We start from the raw sequence: 19844 nt of genomic DNA, 5'->3' as shown, positions 1-19844 counted from the left end.
AAATGTTTTTATGTATTTGTCCATCATTTACAATCCTTTGTCGAAAAGTTGCTTAAATCGATCTGTCGTTTTGGTACAAAAAGTGTCGTAACTGTCGTTTTGTGTCAAAAAGAGAAGTGTCATTGAGTCTTCCTTCCCTGGATAGTCGATTGAACTTTTTGTCATGTATTTGATTTGATTTGTTGATATTTGAAGTGTCAAAAGCATTTTCTATTCGAAATTGAAAAGTGTCATTTAGTCTTCCTTTCTATTTTGAAAAAGAAATTGTTGAAATGTCACTTTGAGTAAAAATATTTCAGATCTTTACTACACTTAGTTTTCCTTTTTGGCATTTTTCACATTAAGGGGAACGAAAAACAAATACATGCATTTGCATTTGCATTTAGACTGTGTGCGAAAATGATTTAGGAAAAGTGCATTTAGTGTGTGCTCTTTGCTCTTTGTTTGAAAGGATCGTAGTCTTCTGTCCTTAGTAGCTAGGATTTCCATTGCTCAAAATAAACAATGATTGTTTATCATTGTAGACTGCATATTTAGGAATTTTATATCTACATCACGTGGTGAACCATTGAAAGGCAAACTTTTAAACAAGATCAACTCTAAAATAAATTTCAATGAACTTAACAACGCTTTGGAACCTAACGCAACACATGTAGAGGTCTAGGCTAGAGACGTGTTTCAGCGTCGTAAAATCTAGTAACTATTGTTTTCATTGAAGGTTGGGTGATTCCTCCTCCTTGATACAACAAGTGCTAGCACGGACTTGTGCTCCTCGTATCGTCGCGTATATATTGGGAGACAACAATAGGCTTATATCCTTTATCCATAGGAAGCCATGTCTATCGCCCTATTGATCGTAATGCACTGAATACAACGTTCGGAAAGATTGACTGCCATACATAAGTCCTTGGTAATTTCTCTTTAATTTATCACCAAGGTGTATTTTGCAGTTTTCTGATTGGTTTGGTAATCCCTCTATCTAGATTTCCAGAGTAGTCACTTTCGTTCCTTTTCAAATCTTTAAAAGAAAAGGTCCATCTGAGCACTTGTCACTTCAGGCTCATTAAAAATCGAACGGGACTAGATTCATCTTTAATTTTTTCTTGACTCTTAAAAATTGAAAAAGAAAAGTTGTGTCAAAGCATCATTAAAATTTATTTAAATTCGGAATAACATCACTGTTCCTTCATTGATCTTAGGTTGAGATAATGGAGTCCACCAATCAAGGAATCTCTCTTGAGGGGAATCCTAGTCCATTTTCTTCTTGGGGAAATATTGGTGCTTCTTATATGCCCACATTATCCCTTCCAGGAATCACAATTGGTATGTCGTATGACTATTCTCAATCTCTTTCGTTAAAAATACTGTAATTCCTCAGAAATTGAACCAGCAACTAGTTGATACTGAAGTTGAACCTTCACCTTCTACTTCGTTTGTTTCTCCCTCCCCTTCTTCCTCTTTGCTTGGTGAAAATAGTTATGCTAGTAATCGAGTGACTGAGAAGAAGAAGAAAGGGAAGGAGAAGGAGAAGAACCCAGTTAAGCAAGGGGGCAACCATGCAGCATCTAGTGAAAATTTGCACACTGAACTTTCAAAACCCAGACATCCATGTATAATCTGTAGAGGAGACCATTTTCATCGAGATTGTTTGTGCATTCCTCGGATCTTGAGAGAATGGTCCCCTCGTTCACACCAGCCAGTGTCATAAACCTCTGCTGATCATGTTGATAATACACCATCAACTAGTGATAGTGAAGTTCATGGACATAAAGGAAAGGTCAAAGTACCATGTGAGTTATGTGAAGGGAACCATACCCTTCCCCGTTGTCCTTTTTTGGGTGAGGCCAAAAGAGTCTTGCATAACCATCCTGCTTCATCGCAGCGACTTCCATCTGGATACAAGAAACTCTCCCAAAGTCCTTTACTAGTTGAAAATCCGACTAACATAACTCAACCGTCGGTCGAAACACCTATCATTGAAAGTGAAACTTCTGAGTCCATAAGTCAACAGGTTGAGATGGAAGTTGACCCAGTTTTACCTTCAGAATATCATATCCTTCCCAAAGAGAGTGAGAACGATACAGTTCAAATTCCTTTTGTTACTTCAGAGCCCGATGAACTTGGGGGCAATACGCCAGTTCCCTCACAATAGGAGGAAAATACCCCAATTCCCGTTACTCAAGAGGTTAATTCAACTGTTTATTTGGTGCCCCCTCCAAGCAGTCTAGTCACTTCCTTTGATTGGAATCGACTAGGGAGATCTCGCCTTCCTTATTATGTACCATTTCGGATCATAGTACAAGTTTACAAAATGATCGTGTCTAGCACTATCATAGATGAGGGTGCATTAGTGAGTATCCTTTCCTCAACTACTTGGAAAGCGCTTGGTTCGCCATCGCTTATGCCTGTTACACAGAATTTGTCAGGCTTTAATAAAGGAACCAGCCGACTGTTAGGGATCCTTCCTAAGTTACCGATAACTTTAGGAAGGAAAACCGTTCACCTGAACGTGATGGTAGTCCTAGGACCATTAGATTACAATCTACTCCTTGGACGTGACTATGTTTATAGCATGGAAGCTATTGTTTCAACACTCTTCCGAAAGATGTGTTTCCCGCTTGAAGGAAAAATTGTCACCATTGACCAGCTTTCATTTCCTGGTTCAAGCATAGCTCCAAGTCAATCATCATCCCTAAATGGTCCTTTTATATCCACGGTGTCTCTTCAACCTTCATTCCATCCACCTAATTACCACGAGTAGTTTGGTGAATGTAACGAAGCTTAGGGGGCATGCACCCTTGTCCATTTGGCGGATGAACCCAGCTGAAAGGATAATTTTTCCTGTAGAGATAAGTTTCCCTGTAAGTTATGTGATTGGTCTGGGTGACCTTTCACCTTTGTCTATTTGGCGGATGAAGTGCAAGAAGTGTTTTGTCTGTTCCATGGATGAAATCATCCTGCATAACCACAGTGATTTCCATATGGTTATTGGAGATTCTCTTTTTCATCATGCTAGGGGCATGCAAACCTTTTTATGCAAGCTTAAAACGACCAATTTCATTTTTTAGCTTTTTAGTTTTTTTAGCTTTTTAGCTTTTTAGTTTTTCTTTTAGTTTTTTAAACTTGTTAGGTTAGGTGATTGGTATGACACACCATTCACCTTTTTTTGCGCTGCAGATGAAGCAAAGGAAATGTTTTGTCCAACTGCTAATGAAATCATCCTACCTAACCTCAGTGGTTCCTTAGCTTTTTAGTTTGGTCATTTCTAGTTCGCACAAAAAGGAAATCTAAAAACTGAGCATACTTTCCACAAGGTTCGAGCTCATTAAAAAATGAACCCGCCTCTAAGCATATGTTTGTTTGTTTCAAGCTTGTAAAAATAATGAAACCCACACTGAGCATAGTTTCCGCAAGGTTCAAGCTTGTTAAAAAATGAACCCACATCCCACTGAGCATATGTTCCCCCAGAGTTCAATCTCATTAAAAAATGAACCCACCTTCGGTAAATAACCTTTGTGATTGCCATGCCATCTGCCTTTTGAGCCTTGGTTGTGTTCCTGCCATCACCTCCATTCTCTTGGCCAATCATACGCTTCCACTTGATTTTTTACCCTTTTGAGGAACATCTACGATGAGTGGTTTTATTAGTCAACCTCTTCACACTACCATGTTTTGAGAAGTTCCAAGCTTACTTGGAACCATTTGCTACCCTAGACACCACTCATTCCTCAAAAATGAGTCCTCTTTAAACCCTTTTCAAACTCATTAAATATGAAAAGATTGTCAAGCTATTGGCCTTTCCAGCTCGCTAAAGTAATCGAAAGTGCCATCCCTCCTATAGATTTTAATATTTTTTGGACCTGAGGGATTATCTCATGAAAAAATTTGAGCGTTTGTCTTTTTCGGCTCGCTAAAGTGATCAAAAAGTCATCCCTTTTGTATTATTTTAATCTTTTTTGGACCTAAGGGATTATGCTACGAAAAAGAACTATTGGAGTTTCCTTTTCGTCCCTTTTCAAACTCTCTAAACATGAAAAGGACCGAGTTGTCTTTGTCGTTAAACTCATTAAAACAATAGCGACAAATTTGTCCACCCAAACAAGAACGAGTTTCACTGTCGCTAGACTCGCTAAAACATAGTGGCAGGTTTGCCCAAAGGGAAAATTATAGAACAAGCATATGTTGTTCTCCTCAAGCTTGACAAAAATAAAGAGGTATTGGTCAGCAATGACTGGGGAAAAAGGGAAGAAAACTTGAAGAAATTTATGGTAGCAGGTTGCTCTTGAACATGACACTTTCACTCCATCACCATGATTGAGTCGGGTTGGGTTATTCTGTTCACCGGTCATTTCACCATTGGTCTTTCACACCATCCATTTTTGGGGTTAACGCTACCAATCCATCTCAGTGTCACCGATATGTTCAAGAGAATTCATTCAGTCGAGAATTCACCATCCAGTTAATGTCTCATCCACTGCAATACCTTCAACCTCCATTTTTCATGACCGCCATTCCTGAACCTTGTGTCGTCGATCGTTTTCACCTCTAGAAAATCATTTGCTTCGTTTCATGTCGTAGATGTGGGATACATTAAGGCCCTACTATTATGAGTCACTTCTTGTCGACATCAGCTCATTATCCAAGAAGTCAACTTAGAAACAACCCTTTCAGTACTTTGAAGCTTGCATGCCTCAATGGCAAGTTTCTCACTTCCAGCGATAGGTTGACATCAATGGCCTTCGACCGAAAGATTTTGTGTGGTGTTCGACATCGAATCATATATTCACACCACATGAATTGTACTGTAGTACCTTGAGGGTCATTATCATTATCGGTGATTCCTCTCACGTCTGTTAATGGCTTACATTATTGGCTCCAAATCAGACGATGTCTTTCCATGTTCGACTTCAGGACATCTTTTCACATGGATCAACTTGTACATCGGGAAAATATTAAACGAGTTTAAAGACCCCGGATCTAGTTTCATCCATCCGAGCTGTGATATATTCAGGAATATAAAGACATAAAATGTACACAGAAGCTACACAGATGGCCATCCAAGCCAAGGATGATGACTCTACATATAAATAATCACCAATCTGCAACTGCAGACAATTATCTGCTCTATGCACATGAAAATGAATTTATAAAGCTAAGCATGGGAATGCCCGCCTCAGCTAGATCATGAAAATAATATGATGATGATGTATTGTATTGTATCTTATATAGGTCACCTTCCAGTTCGAATACCTCAGATCCTCATGATAAAGCATTTCACCCGACATCAAAGATTTACGACTTCATGCTTTCGGGGGCAACTGTTATAGACATATTTAGGCACTGCAACCCCAATCTTATATGTCGATAAACTAAGGCCCTTTAACCGCTAAAAGTGTTGTTTCATACCCTAAAGGATCATGGTCAACTGATTACATCATTCCCCAGGAATTCCACCTGAAAAACCACTCAAAACTGGCCAAAACTGGACCATACTGACTGCTCCACTGTCAGGGTGTGATGCATACTGACTCCTACACTAGCCAGGTGCAATGCATACTGAAGAGGCCTTCTGTGGGGTGCGATGAGAGAGAATGGACAAATCTCCGTGATAGTTTTCTAAGTGAATGCTCATGGAATCTTCTAGAAACTTCTCCTATGACACTTGCCTCTCTGAATTCGCCCAGGGATGAGTAAGAGATCCAAGAAATCTCCAAGTGGAACCAAGAACAACAAGTGGAATGACACTAATCAAAAACCCAGAGATGACTCACACCCTTGCAGACATCTATAAATCAATCCCTCATCTGAGAGATCTAGAGGCAGGAATTTTGTAATTTGTACGGAAGTGCTGATAGTTTGTATCTGAGAAAGACTATTGTATTGTTGGGTGATCTTGCTTTTCATGAGGTGAAGAGGGCTTTGATGTTGGGAGGATGTTGCTAGATCAGACAGCTGGGTTGTAATTCTCCCTTCTATTTAATAAATTTCTTTGAGTTTTCCTCCATACAATCGCGTATTTGCGAATGTCGTTATTTGTGAATGCCATTGTATGTACAATGTATTTTTGATTCTGCATTGCTTATGATATAATAGATCAAGATGCTTTGATGGTGTTTTGTTACTTTGTTTCTACAGGTATTCTCTAAGTGGGATAAGTAGGAGAGGAGTTACAAGCTCTATCAAAGGGGAGAGAAATCAAGCAAGGAGTCAAGCGGAAGATCCAGTTGGTTCCTTTGCTTCTCTCTTATCTGTCATACATAGAGGAAATCCCAAATTGCGTTGATTGTTTGTTTGCTAGGATAGCTGCCAATCCTAGAGGGCTAGCTGATCGAAAAGACACTAGTTTTCCCAGAAACACATAGGTTAACCAATGCGTCGCTGGCTGAATTGGAAATATCACTTTACGTGAGTAGACCCATGCACGATTAGCTTAGGGGTAGGAGTATTGTTGGCTTTTGTCTTGTTTGCTAGCATGCATGTTTTCTTTCTTGATTTATCGTTTGTTTGCTTGCTTGCTTGCTTTTATTACTTGCTTTGCTTTTGCATTCGCTTCTTCTATTTGTTTTGTTCTATTCTATTTACTTGTTTATGTTCGTAAGATAGTTTCACATGAGCCGTGCATGACTCTTGGAACAAGAAGGGTAAAGTACAAGAGGACTTGTGCAGTTATCAATTCTTGGTTATCTTTTGTCTTATCTCTTTATGTAGAACTTATTGTCTTTAGTCCATGATACACCAATGGAAAATACATTATGTTTTAAATGAACCTTGATGAAAACACAATGCTTGTGCACTAACTAGTATCACCTACTCTAGTCAGTTGTTTTTGGGTTAACCCTTGTCAGCTCAGTCAAGTAGAGTAAGGTGAGAGGGAAAACCTTAACAAGTATGTAAGAGGTATATACAAAATACCTCTTTGAAGGAACAACCTCTTCTGCTCTCAATAAGTTAGGATCCCTCCTTCGCCTTTGAAATAAATAAGTGTTATGCACAGTTCCTAAAAAAATGAAAATGAAAAAATGAAAATGTGAAAATTTTGAAAATGAATAAGGCGAAAGAAGAGAAAGGCTTCCTGCATAGAAAGGTGATGCAAGTAACTCCGCCAAGGTACTGACCAGGCTCGCTGGAAGCAGAGCAATGCCTGTGTTCTTGCGTGACTCCGCCAGGGTACTGTCTAGGCCAGCTGGTAGTGGAGCAACACGAGAGATAAAACTTAAAATTTGACTATCATATTGCTTGTGCACCAATATACCCCTCATCCCCAATCAAAATAATTGTGTTGACTTGGCTTGGAATGTATGCTGACTGACTAAGAGCACGGCAGGTGCTACATCTTTCAATCAAGATAGCATGGAAACCAAGATGATCAGAGAACTGAATAATACTTCCAGAGGAGTTATACTTGCTTTTCACAAAACAATGTCCATTAAGAGAGATGGAGTTCTACCAATGTGTCGCCAAGTATTGTAGCTATTACAAACGCCCTCCAAAATTTTTCCTTAGCTTCGTTTTGGATCCTCCCTACCAACCATCCTTAGCATCATGTCTTGCTCTGTCCAAGTACAAATGCTTCAACTAAGTTTTAGTGGCTTACCAGCCTGTTCTTGTCAACTTGTTTTTCTCCCACCCACAGGCTGACACTTTGGGAGTTAACCATTTTCTGGTTGTGATGCTCACCTAGGAAATCGCACAATTCTAGAGGGGAACTAGCCTTCCCTTTGGAAATTTTGCAATCCATCTAGGCTGCCTGCTAGGCTCTAGAAATTCACAATCCAACCATGGAGCCTTCCCTCTGAAAAATATGCAATGTAGCCCAACACTGGGCTTCATCTAAAAAATTGCACAATCCTGACTAACAGGTAGGGCTTCAATCCAGAAATTGCGCAATGCATGAGGGACAACTAGACTTGCTTAGCCCAGAAACTACGTAAATATCATTCCCATGCTTGCAGACTGTTGCATGTGCTTCTAGGTTGACCTGTCCCCTCTAGGTCTACGCAATATTGATTTTCATGCATGGGCTGCTTTTTCTAAAAAAACAAAAAGAAAAAACAAGCAAAAGAATCCCTTGATTTTAGGGATCCATTTTTATCAGTTGGAGGTTACATGCAAAAGTCATTTTAGAAACCTCCCACCAAGTGTTGCTTTTTCCTAGATTTGTGGCATGCACGTCATAAGCCTCAATATTATCAAAATTATCTATTGGACTCTTCAAAGCTCATTCCTCACATCGATCTTGGAGCTATGATATCCCACATCGCATCTAGAAGCATTCGGCACATTCAGCTCAACTTTTTCTGGGTAAGTCTATTTTTCATGTATTTTGCTTCTTTTCTGTCACTTTTTGTATTTATCTTTTTGTGAATGTTGTTTTCTTGGTTTTGTTGAACACTTTCTATCATTTTAATGCACATTAGCTTGTAGAAGCATTGTTTCAAGTTTTTCATTGCATCTCATTGTTGTCGCATGCATGACACTATATCTATACTAACAGTCATTGTTGTGGTGACTCGCTTCATACACATGCTTCTTTTCCCATTATCTAAATCCTTCACTCTCTATTTGCATGCATGATCATTCACTTTTGTTTGCACTCATCTTTTCCATGCATTCAGACTTTTCATGTTTTCAGTCGCCCGTCAGCAGGTCTGGGCCGCCTTGGCCCAAACCTTGCCTTGCCCTACTGGAACTGTGCATTTATGAGAGTGAAGGTTCACCTTTCCTCCCAGAAACTACACAAATATGGCCTAGCAATGGAATTGAGGCTTTCTCTGTGCAATTCTGAGAGGTAGTGTCTTGCTAGCCCAAAAACTGCACAAATGCAGTTTGCTGGTTTGCAGTCCTTGCTGACTTAAACTGCGCATTGTGTAGTTTCTCTCCTTAGCAGGCCAGGATGGACTATGCATTACACAATTATAGTAGTCAGACAACCTCCTGACAGCCCGGACTGTGCCCTACGCAGTTTTGGTAGTTAGTCTCCCAACCTCTCAGTGAAAATTGCCCAACCTTCCCAGTCAGTCACCCATGTATGTTACATGCCGGTCATCAAAGTTGTTTTGGTTTTCAATTGAAAGATTGCTTGCCATGAGTGTTTCTATGTCTCCAGGTATCACATTTTTTTTTTCTTCTCTCAGCAATACAAGTACAATGGCCTCTAAGAGAGCAGGGTCAAGGGACATTGTTGGGAGCACAACTAGAGATGCAGTTGACCAAGTGTCTATGAGCTTTCCCATATATGAAGACACCAAGCTATTAATAGACAAGGATATAAAGATGAAACTGTAGGACATCAATCATATATTCTTAGGTATATTTGGGGAAAATTTGGAAGACCGCAGGGTTTATGTCAACCTTCACAAGTCTGGCTTGTACAGAATTTAATGCAGGTATCTCGCATTTCCATGCGTGGACATGATCCACTAGATTGTCTCGCATACTGATCTAGAGACCATGGTGTTGAGAAGTTTTAGTGGAATACAACTTATGACCTTTAGGGGGAAGGACTTCTAGGAGATGTATCACTTACCACAGCTGGTGATCACGATGGAAAAATCCTTCAGTAGACCCAGCAGCAGTGCAAACTCAAGAGATATCTTGAAGAGATGGGTGAAAGAGCCATCCAAGTTCAGGAAAACACCCAGCCAGGTTTACAAGACGAAGATACTGTGGAAGGCATATCAGCTCTTGATCATCTTTTCATGTTCCTTATACATCCAAGAGAGCACAAAACATTCCCAGAGAGTTGGGTGATCATGTTGGATCAACTAGCGAGTGAAGGAAGACATTGCAACTAGTCTGACATGTGGATCTCAAGTTGAAGGAATAGGTAACAGAAGCCCGACATCCACCCAAGGGTTAACAAGTGAAGATATACATGTCCTCTTACATACTAGATGTAGTCTGTGCCCATCAGCAGTTCCCAGGCTTGGGTTGGCAATGGACACCTTCAGAAACCTTTGTGCACACTTATTGCATATTTTTCTCCGAATTAAGATTCCTTGGAGTTATCATACAATTATCATACCACTTCTTGACCCTAGTGTATAGAATAATATTCAATCAAGATCCACCTTGCATGTTGGAGGCAATGATGGAGGCAGTGATCGACATATAATATTGGTATGCCTCACCCTTTGGCACCTTCATACGAATGTTCAACGTGAAGAAGGCTCTACATGTTTTACTGAATTTTTCCATGGACAAGGTCATCATGTAAGAAGTTTCATATCACATCTCGACAGGGTTGTCAGGGAAACTTCACAGGAAGAAGAAGGCACCTTAGCCCACTCCTTTGCGGATCGAGTTGTATGAGATTCATAATCTCAAGCATGCTGAGGCTGACACGGAGAAATTCAAAAGATTCACCTTCGGCACCAAAATTTTTAATCCTTATGAACCGCATTGCTTAGTGAAGGACCATTGTGTGAGAGTGTGTTACACTAAAAAATGTCACCTTGACTACTTACAGTTAGTATGGCTCAAATCAACAGTCATGCTACCCTCTTAGGCAAGTCTTTATGCCTCTGTTATCCATCTCAAACTCAAAGAAGAGAGAAAGTCTTGTAAAAACTTTGTTTATCTCTGGGGTCGCAGGTTCTCTCTAGCCTTACCTGCAGGGACGCAGGTCATGTTCACAAAAACTGCGTCCATGGACGCTCTGTATGTTAAAGGACAGGTGCGTCCTCCTGTAAAAGGCAAAATGCGCAAGTTTTATCTTGAGAAAGTTACTTGTGGTTACTTCTAGAACATTCTAGAGGTCGGTTTGATGAAATGGATGCGCCTCCAGTTGGTTCATGTATCTCTATTAAGAGGGAGCTTATCCCATCAATAAGGGAGCTATCCCACCCATAGAGGGGGATGATCCCATTGATAGTGGACCTGAATAACCTCTTTACAGCACTATAAATAAAGGCATTGAGCCAGAAGGAGGAGAGGTTGGAGCTATACATTTTCTTTGGGTAAATGCTGCAGGATTTAGGTCTTCCATTAGAGCCTTTGTGAGGAGAGATTGTCTTCACTTGATTCTACTTGGAAGAGGGTGAGCTTTGTCAAAGTAGAGGAAAACCCTTGATGGACCCTGGGAGGAACTTGCACAACACCAAGGCCAGGTTGTAAGAGTTTCTTTGTTTCGTTATTAATACAAACTGGTTTATTTTTCTCAATAGCTTGTGTTAATGAGTTATTTCATGTGTTCCTTGGTCTGCATGTTGAATATATGTTTTATTATATGAAATGCAAGTGCTTGGTAATTGTTTGATTGTTTGTGGTTGCAGGAATTGACTTGAAAGAGGAGCTCATCTGGATCGTCAAGAACGGACTTCAACAACAGCGTTTTGGAATAAGGTAAGCCTGAACACTTGTAGTTTTCATGTTGTAAAAGGTATATTTAGAGAAAGATCACTCCATTTTGTCTTGTTTGTCATTAGAATGTCTTAGACATTCTAGGAAGGTCAGTCGTGTCCGCACCCTTGACAAATTCCGTGTGACAGAGTGCAACATCCTTGGATCCATGGGGTGTGTCATTGGCTTGAGGAAGACCCATGGAGATACTATTATCACTTCTATAGACTCAATTAACTGATCAAAATAGCTGTGAATGGTTGGAAAAGCAGAAGGAAGCAACATCTCAGAGAGTAGCATCATCAACAACAATAAAGGTAGAATACCTACCCGTGACAAAGGCAAGAGGAAGGTTATTGACAACGTAGAGGTAGAGAAACACTGCAAGTTCAAAGAAGATCCACTTGTGTTGAAAGAAGCTTTGGAGATTGAGGCTAAGAGGCGACAGCATGGCAAGAGGATCGCGCGAAGGCAAAGTGAGAAACAAAGGATGGAGGAAATAGAAAAGGAGTTGAAGGAGTTGAAGTGGAAACTCAAGGAAGAATAGGAGCTGTGCAGAAGAGATAAAGAAATGCAACAAGAAAAGGTATAGCAGGAGGCATAACATGCGTAGATTGATTAAACTACAACCATGCAGGTTATAGACTCATCCGAGCAACTGCCACAGAGCAGACAGGGTGAGCAGTCGCAGGAACAAGACTTAGCTCAAGAGGTTGAACAAATGCTAGAGCAGATGGATATGGATATGGTTTAGCCAGAGTCAGATCAGGATATTGACCTCATGCCTCAAGACTAAGAGTTCACCCCACTGGCTTCAAAAGATCCGAAAGTAGAGCAAGTCCCAAGCAATCAAGGAGACACAGAGATCCTTAAAGGCAATCTAGAAGTAGAGATGCACAACATATCTTTCGACAAGTCACAACACAGAGTTGTGAAGTCATGCAAAGTGCCCACTATGGATGTCCATATATATCCTGTAGAGTTTTAAGAATGAGTGATCGTATCCGAGGTGCACAAGCATCCAACAGCATTGGCTGATGCTACCAAAGCATATGCCAAAGCCGCCAGCTCGTGTGTTAGATTATTTATAACAGAGCAGGAGTGCATGGATAAGGAGTTACAAGCGGCCAGAGAAGAGTTGAAGAGAGCAATACCGGATGAAGTATCATCTCTCGAGACAATCATGCAGACATTGTCTTCCAGATTCATCACCGTGCATACATTAGTTGTCCATCTCAACGGTTGGCAGCATAACTGTGCTAGGAGAGTACACATATTGTCAGATCTGCACACTATTGTCAATCGCATGCAAACATGGAAAATTAGGTACAAAGGAGCCCCATTTGATTTGCCAAAGATGATGAAGCCAAAGGTGGTAGAGTTATAGGCACGCATCTAGAGTCAGATCCAATACTATGAGGAACTCCCACGGCTCATCACCCATTTATAGGCTTCACATGCATGGGTGTTCAGAAGCATGGATATAATTGTGCGTACGCACACGATCCCATCAAGTGGCACACTCACTGAGGCGAAGTCAAAGAACCTATTCCGACTAGAGCTGGACATGTACTCTAATGAGCTGATGCGCATAGCAACTAGTGCAGACACCATGCATCAATATGTTGTTGGTCTGACTGCACTCAAGACTATGATGCGCATGTTATTAGACGAGTTGGACAGAGGTTCTAAATTGGTCTTCCCGAATGCAATAGAGGAAAGATTTTTCTTTCAGAAGGATGTCACCATAGAGTACATGGACACCATCATGGACTACCAAGCTTAGCATCAGTTCGCCGCAGTCGATCATCGCAAGGATGTCAAAGAGTTGTTCTTCCCACAGTTTTCCGAGTATTAGTGATGTCTTGCATGGCTTGATCAATGCTATTTTTGTCTCACATGGGTACATGTGCAAATTGTAATGTAAACATGTTGTAACAGTTAAAGACCAATTGTCGATAGTAGAATGTAACAGTCATGTAGTAGTTGAAGAGTCATGAGGGTAGGTGAAGAGTCACAAAGGGGAATGTCAAGGGTCACCCCACCCTTTTCTATTTATAGAACCTCATAACTCATTGTACAGGTTTCTGGGAGCCAAGCTTCTTATAGGTGTATCTTAGAGAAAGATTGGAGTGTATTGTAACGAGCCTTGGCTTCTCCATAGTGCAGAGCTAGTTCATCTCTTTAGAGGAGCAGGTGGCAGTGAGTGTAACATTCCGCTATTGGGATTAGTGGTTTGTCAGGTTCGTATGTAGGATTGGATCTTTCCCTTCTTAATATAACATAGCTAGCACATTTCATGCATATGTTGTTATTGTAGTTCAACTATCTTGGTTATTCTAATGATATATGTAGCTTTTATTTGCGCGTGTATGTATGGACTATTTTGTATATGTTTGTGTCAATCTTATCGAAATGTGTTGTTGGTATAACCATCACTTTGGATCATCGGCTAACCTGATTTCCATATTGTGATGTCTTGCTTCTCGTGTCTTCCCTTTCAAGTTGCATGCTATCACAGGTTTCTAAGGGCACACTCATCCCCCGTTTCGTGTGGTAGAGCCTTTCATGCACCTTCCTTGACTTGTTGCAAATTTCACACCCTTTATACCAAAAAGGACATCTTACTTACCTCTGCGCACAACTGTTGGGACTCCTAAACCAAATGGTCTGAGGTCTAGTTGGGAGTTCTTATCAGGGAGATCCCATGACATGTTTGCGGGTCTAGCACTGTTAACACTTCTATAAGGAGTGAGTGAATTCCTTTACTGGAATTAATATATCCTCCCTAATTAGGAGGGAGAGGTAGACACATTATTCTGGTCTTCACCTGGGAAGACTGAATGGAGGATTGGGTAATCATTTGGCACCTGATCCCATTTGAGGATGAGATAGGGCATCCAAGATAAGAGTAGTCATAGAGGACCGATATTCTTTGAGGACTAGGGAGTCTAAGATAAGGATAGCCCTGATGGAACACACCCTGAGAGAACCTGGGTGGGGTATGTTCCGAGAGAGACAATGATGATAGTGTTTATAAATCATTGGTCTCGCTAGCATTGAGCTCAGATCTTGTGGAGAGATAGAGTTGTTAGTCAAGACCTTTCTATGTAACAATGTTGGTTGATGTGATGTTATACAAATGGGTTACCAATCTTATTCTTGTTATGAGAAATTCTTTAGATTGAGAATGACCAAGTACCATAATGAATACCTCCCTAGTTAAGAGGGAGTGTTGAAAAATTTAACTAAGTTCGGTCTTCATAATGACATGTAATTGTCATTTCTGAAAAGAATAAAAATAAAATTAATTTGTAATGCTTGCTTCATGGGTTTCATGAGCAAGATATTTTAGTCCTAGATGGAGCCCATTAAGAGCCTTAGGATTTGTCATAAAAGTCAAACAGTCAATTTCATGTATGAAGAACCCTTCTTGGGCATGTTATAAATGTATTTAAGTCTATAAGATTGTCTAATTTCCCTCTAATACTAGCACATGTTTCTCCTCTTCAAGTCAGCCTCAAGATGAAGTAGAAACTCAGGTCGACTCACTTATTCAAAGACACAACACTTCACTAGATCATGTCAGCTAATATACATGGGATGACTATTATATATAGGGACCTCAAGCTATTCCACAGAGATAGAAAACTTCAGACATCTCTCTATGATTTTTGGGTGAACAGTGGTAGTGAAGAAGTTTAGAAGTCTCTCTGTGATTTTCAGGTGGACATAGGAAATAATCAAGTTCAGACATATTTGAATTCGGGTGGCCTAGTGTAGAGATAAGTTCGAACATCTTTGTGGTTCACATAGGAGATTACGGTGACAAGAAAAGAAGTAAAATTCAGATGTCAATTTGCAGAAGAGTCTCAAGGGACAACGAGGATCTTTTTGGGCTAAACAGAAGTTCAGATAGATGAGAAAAAGATCTCGGTGCTAGAACAGTTTAAACAAGGATATATATATGACACAATTCAGTGGTTCGGTGATCCAAGAAGGCTATAGTTCGGTGTATTTTGCAAAGGTCACAAGTACTATTACATGAAGAAGGTCTCAAAGAGAAGGACGTCGAAGTGGAAGAGGAGTCAAGAAGAAGGGTAATTGTCAAGAGAACTTGTGTCTTGGTCTTGGAGTTGAAAATAGGTCAAGGGACTTGGTCTTGGTATTCATCAATTGGAATCTCTATAAGAAGAATTTGTGTGGGTTTTCCTCTCAAAGAGTGAGAGGTTTTGGCCCTGGCTGATAGGATACATTTTGTGTCTCTTGTCTATTTATGTTCATGCATTGGTAGTTGTTTGATGAAGAAGAGCACTAATAATCTACATAGAATAATATCATAGTCTAAAGTTATTAACAAACACTCACAAGAAGTTACTAATTAACAGGAATCACCTAATTTATGATGCCCTAGATTTCTCAACAATTTCCAGGTTATATATTAAGCAAGCTACAAAGATAATTGATGATAATTCTATTGTAGAAAGGCTTAAGGAGTTATGGGAATTGAATGAGCAAATTTTTTTTGCATACTTTCATCAAACCATGGAGAAGGAAAGCAAGAAGGCTTGGCATGACCACCACATCAGAAGGAAATCTTTTATTATTGGGGACCAAGTCCTTATCTATGATGGAAAGTACCTAAAACATCCAGGTAAACATCAAATGCACTGGTTAGGATCATTTATAGTTGCGAAGATCAAAGATTTAGGAGCTATCAAACCTATGCAAATCGATGGTATTCTTCAGCGTGGTTGGATGAATTAGAGAAATTTTGAGGTCTAAAATGGGCCTCAACACAAAAATGTACAACTAAAATAAACTTTATAAGAACCAATAGGATTCAAGATGATGATGTCAACCATGGGAAATAATTCACCATTTTTGGACTAAAATGTAAAAATATTAAAAAAATAAAAACCCGCTTTTTCAACTCATATTATCAACTTATCTCCCTACGGTTTTACTCAAATTTCAAAGGGGAGAACAATTTGGATGCATAATTTAATTCCTCATCCAAGGAGTACCCATGTTGCATACTTTCGATGGATCCTGCTACATGAAAAATGAGAAATTCATGAAAAACATGATTGTAATCACTTTTTTTTCATGTATTTTTCATTTTTCGTATAGTAGGGTCCATTGAAAGTATGCAACATGGGTACTCCTTGGATGAGGAATTAAGTTTTGCATCCAATGAGTATTCCCACTTGAAATTTGATTAAAAACATAAGGAGATAAGTTGAAAATGCGAGTTGACAAAGTAGTTTTTTCTCTTTTCCCTCTAAAATTTGATGATGTGATCTAATCTTATTTTATTATTTCCGCTATTATTTTATAATATTCCTTAGGAATCTCATTTTAGAGTTCAAAATTTCTCTAATGGAATGGTGCTCACCTAAAGCCCTACTATGGTATTAACTCTTTTATTGCTAATTGATATCTGTTGGGGAGCGTAGGTTAGGTCTTAGGTTAGATTTGGTCAGTATTTTCAGCTTTTTGTTAGTTTACTTCTTGTTCATTTCATTTGCATCAATTGTGTCTTATTTGTCTCTTACATTATACCACAACCCATTGTGGTTGGTGGGGTAGTGTATATGTGTCATATAGTTGTCAGTCTACGTATTTTTGTCGTTTACCCTTTATGTTGAGTAATCCTTCCTTTAATGGTTAGGATTGTTGAGTTGGTCATCGATTTTTGGTGTCACCTTCCATATTGTACCCTTTTTCTTAAGTATATCTTGTTGTATTTTCCAATCCATGATGGATTCCTTTAGGATATGAGTTTCTATTGTAATCAATTTTCCAAATAAAGTTTAATTTTTTCAGTCCTTTCCTCACCTACATTATTCATGCCTAGAAGGGAAACCAACTGTTGGGATTCGATAAAAAATTCTATAAGTATCGAGCATCAAGTCCATTTCATTCAGTAGCTTTCAAGTCTTGTTTGATTTCTCTCCCTAGTTTCTAAATTTGAGTCCTCAATTACCCATTTCCATTGTCATCCCCTTATTCATCAATGTTAAACACAAAAGACAAATGGAATGAACTACGCCACTCACATCTGTTCATTGTCCAGTTTTACATTTTATTCATATCCCACCAAGTTCACTAGTTTGCATCCAATTGTGTATTGATGTAGTGTCATGGTCCTCTGTCAGCAATGGTAGGTTCCGAGAAAATTTATATATTGGAAGGTACATGGGTATCACCTTCATGAAGCCCAAACCTTCAGTTTTTGTTTATCTGACTTTTTTTTACTGCATGGAAGTGGAAATGGTCGTGAAGATTAATTGGCATAGATAATTTTCTGTGAATTTGAGATATTGTATATTGTTTATAAAGTTTTGTTGGGGGTCGGAGGGATGTGAAGCTTTTCACAAGAAGGATGCCAATTTCAACATTAAAAAGGTAACTTTAAAAGAATCAAAGGTAGTTTATGTTTCAACTATACTATGTTAGTTTTTTGGCCATGATTGCATCTCTTAGCATTAGGATATCACAACATAAAGAATTGTGCTCAATATATGCACCCTTGAGAAATTGACACCTCTCCATTGTTTATTTGAGTAGTTGAATAATGGTGAAAATTCATGGATTATTGGAGTTATTTACAACTCTAATAGTGTCCACTACTAACAGCACAGTCAAAATCACCAAAACCACTCTTGTTGACATTCAAACATGTCTAAAAAATTCACAAGAGAAGATAAAAGTTTTACAGCTTGAATCTCAACTAAAACAAGAGGAGCTACAACAGTGTAGTCATCATTTTGAACTTGTTTTTGTTCAAAACAATCCTCTTTTTTAGGTTGAAACAAACATCCATCAACAACCAACAAGCGATGAAATCAGTAAGGTTGAGGTTGATTCACATTAATTCCCCATTTCAGGAGTAGATGTGCATGCAAATGGAGAATTTCAGTGTGCACTTCCCAAGCCCATCATCATTCCTTGGGAAAACCTTATCATCAACAAGCACAAAACCAGTCTTGGATATGAAAAGGATGTGTCCTTTCATACTCCAGACTATTCCAAGCCCATTCAATTTTAAAGTGTTTGGTTTCTTCATGGAAGTTCACCTTCACTTGTTTTAGATTATGCTCCTTTTCCACAAAAACCTTAGTTTGTGCGGGAAAATGAGTTTGCAAAGAAAGGAACATATACTCTTTCCACGCAATGTTCTATATCTTTGTAAGCTTTAGTGCAGGAGAGGCTTTTACTATGCATAATTCACATCAACAGAGGAAGCTTTCAGTGCGCCAATACGCAAAAATCTTTCATTGTGCACAACGTGGATAAACTTTCATTGTGTGGAAGTATCTCAATAAACCCTTCATTGTGTTGACAATGATTTTGATTGTAGGTACAAACTTTTTGTTGTGCATAGTGTGAACATGCACTTTCATTGTATGAAGAAGAATTTTGTTATGGAGCTGATATATAATATTGCTCTGTATTTACTTCATAAGAATCTTGAGACTTCGCACAATGTATCAATCCGCACAAGGAAGATTGTGATTTTCTGAGCTTAGTATTCCTCATTATATTCTTAATATGAATTTACGGGCTCTACACAATGGGCAAACCTGCACCTCTGCATACATTCCCCTCCGCAAAAATAAACAGATATATAATATTGCTAAGCTTTCGCTCAATATGAATTTCCGAACTCCGCACAATGTATGAATCTGTACCTTCGCACTTTGAGCAATGCATCAAAAATTATAAGACATAATGTTGACCGACAACATGTGTGGAATGCGGAGGCACAGAGAAAGCTACACAGAGTTTCGTTTCAATGTGCACAGTGCAGAAATGCAGACACGATAATAACAACATATAGTTGAAACGAAGAATTCTTCAATAACAACAAAACACATATCCCACATTTTGTGCGCAGTGCAATGGTGTGAATAATGACGAAACACGTAACTAACATTGTCTTAATCAATTAATTAATGGTAGACACTTAGATTTGTTAAAATCAGAAACATAAATAAACTCTAAACTTTCCCCTAAGAAAATCCAAAAGTACTTAGTCTAGCTGCATGCATCAATATATTTCATATAGAACAATTGAGTGTGTAAATATGAGTGGTAATATATTTAGTCTTTTATGTAATATATCTACTCTTTTTTGGAAATGTTATAAGATTATCTAATTACAAAACATCCAATATATGTGAAGTATTTATGCCTAGAATTTTGCGCTATACGTGCTCTACAACTATGGGAGAGATGTTGTCAAGTAACATTATATTTAATAATAGTAAAATAATAATTTAAATTAACAAATTAAAAATAGTAATAACAAAAAAATTAATTTCAACAATACTTCAATTTACACCTTAATCTTATATAAATTTATATAGAGATATAAAGTAATGGAACGTAAAAAAAAACAATTTAGCATTTATTATGAGGAAGAAATGTAATAATAAAAAATATAATTTACTTTTTACTACAAGGAAGACATGTAAATATTCACATAACAAAAAATA

Source organism: Pinus tabuliformis, chromosome 8 (assembly GCF_031772625.1).
Source record: "Pinus tabuliformis cultivar Carrire ecotype Pingquan chromosome 8, CPIR1, whole genome shotgun sequence".
In the NCBI taxonomy this organism is placed as follows: domain Eukaryota; kingdom Viridiplantae; phylum Streptophyta; class Pinopsida; order Pinales; family Pinaceae; genus Pinus; species Pinus tabuliformis.
The sequence above is the reverse complement of the archived record's forward strand: the minus strand, read 5'-3'. Positions refer to the sequence as shown.